At 22.5% G+C, this 2,358-nt stretch overlaps 1 protein-coding gene across 2 annotated transcripts in view; it reads right to left on the bottom strand.

Annotated features, from left to right (window-relative positions):
* The window catches only part of LOC106789839, a 19,557-nt gene that overhangs the window by 6,495 nt on the left and 10,704 nt on the right, over positions 1–2,358 (bottom strand). The gene's annotated exons all lie outside the window — the stretch shown is intronic.

The following is a 2,358-nucleotide window of genomic DNA, read 5'->3' as shown; positions in this document are numbered from 1 at the left end:
ATATAATATATATATAAACCAATACTTTAGCGAGAAATTGGCCTAATCTGTGGCGTCGAGAAATATATTAAATAACGAATATCATTATAAATTTATCTCTAATAATATTTAATACAGTATGACCAGAGAGTTTTGAGAATAAATAATACAAACAATAAAACAATAATTATGAAAACAAAACAAAAATATAATCATTAATAATAATAATAATGACAATAAGGTTTTGTGCGAACAATTTTGTACATATTTCATTTTAATTATCATTTTTTATTCTTAATTCTAAATTTGTTTGTAAAAAAAAAAAAGAAAACAAAATTACGTTGCTCGTATGTAATATTTTTCTCGATGCGTCAGTAATGTAAATTCAGATAAACTTGTTTTATTCTTTTTTTTTTCTTTTCATTATCTTTAAATAGCTATGAATCAATTTTAAAATTGTCATTAACTACATGATCGTTATCATTAATTTTGTTAATTTTTTCTTTGTATTTTTTTACACTTTATATATATATATTTTTATATATAGTTCAGAGTGTTTAATTTAAATTTTAATTTAGTTTTATTTAATTTTAGTTTCCGTTTATTTAATTTAATTTAATTTAATTTCTTTGTGTTTATATTTTATATTTAGTTTTAAAACTTGTTTATATTCTTTCTGTTGTCATCCCTTTAAACTAATCGTAGAGAGTCTAATAAACATTATCGCTAAAATGTTTTTATTTAAATACGCGATTTGATAATTGACACATGATGGATGCCTGTTTTATTTAAGTAATAATAATCGCTCGAAAGATTTTAATAGAATAATCCTTTTTTTTCTTTTTTCATAAAATCAAAATAATCAAAATAATCAAAATAATAATAATATTATTAATAATAATAATAATAATAATAATAATAATAATATTAAAACAAATAAATAATAACAAATATAACAAAATTGTGTTGATCATAGATAATACAATTTTTCAATTGTAAAATAAAATATGATCGATAAAACAAATCTGTGTACAATAATTTGAGATATTATTGATCCGCGATCTCTGTGAGTCGTGTGTGTTATCTTTTTAAATAAAGATAATATAATAAATACTAATCAATATGATACATGATTTAATACAAAATGTGTGTGCGAGAGAGATAGATTGATAAATAAAGAGAGAAAGAGAGAGAGAAAATTTGAACAATGATTTAAAAAAAAAAAAGAAAATAGATTGATAGAAGTAAACGAATTTAATAATAAAACAATATATGCAATTACTATTTTCTTTTGTTAGTTTAAAAGTCCCGCATATATGTACAGCGTGACCATTAAAATCATTTTTATCTACGATCATTGAAAAAAAAAAAAAAAAAAAAAAAAGAAGAATCACGTCAGTTTTATCTCATCATTTATAAAAATAAATAATATATAATATTTATAACGTGTTACACACACACACACACACACACATACTTTCTCGTAATAATTTGTCAAAAGTTAATTAAAATTAATTAAATTCAATCTTCACGACGTCTGCGATAAGATTTTTTTTTTCTTTTTTTATCAATACTTTAAATATGGTAACACACGAACAAACAAAACCAACAAACAAACAAAAAAAGAAACAAAATCGTTAATAAAACGATTAAAATTCGTTGTTTATATAATATTATAATATATACGCATGTGTAAATTTGTGTAATCTATAGAAAGCTTTCACAGAAAGCATCGTTTCTTGTTATTTAATTTTCTTTTTGGTCAATGATTTTAACGGGACACCTTGTACATAATTAAAATATTTCTTTAAAGAAAAAACTTATGCGTGTGTGTGTAAGAGAGAAATAGAGATAGAAATAGAAATAGAGATAGAGATAGAGAAAGATAGAAAGATATAAAGGTATGATCAAGAAGATAATTTTACGAGTTAGCCAAATATCCCGTAAATGAACACTTAATGGTCGCGCGTACGCATGATGATCGTTCATAGAATTAAATTATTAATATTAATTAATATTTGGTTGCTTTTTATTCGATAATTGTATCCGATCTAAATGGATGATCCAATAACTCTTGATCTATACTACAAATATTTTCTTTTTAATATCTATTATCTAAAGCTTGTTCAAATATTGACTAATACTTAGTCAAATATACTGAGAAATTAGGGTAATCGTTTCTATAGATACCCATATAAGAAATTCTTCTAAGCAATGAAGTTATTAATACAAAAAATCTATAATAGTAAGTGAAGTGTTGTTTAAATTGTAAAGAATACTTTGTATTAAGCACCACTTAATCCTGTTAAGTGAAATAGTTAAAAATTGAGAGAGAGAGACAGATAGATAGATAGATAGATAGAGAGAGAGAGAGAGAGA

Source organism: Polistes canadensis, unplaced genomic scaffold, assembly GCF_001313835.1.
Source record: "Polistes canadensis isolate GaletaPanama2010 unplaced genomic scaffold, ASM131383v1 scaffold_205, whole genome shotgun sequence".
NCBI lineage: Eukaryota > Metazoa > Arthropoda > Insecta > Hymenoptera > Vespidae > Polistes > Polistes canadensis.
This window is presented reverse-complemented; position numbering and strand designations above follow the sequence as displayed.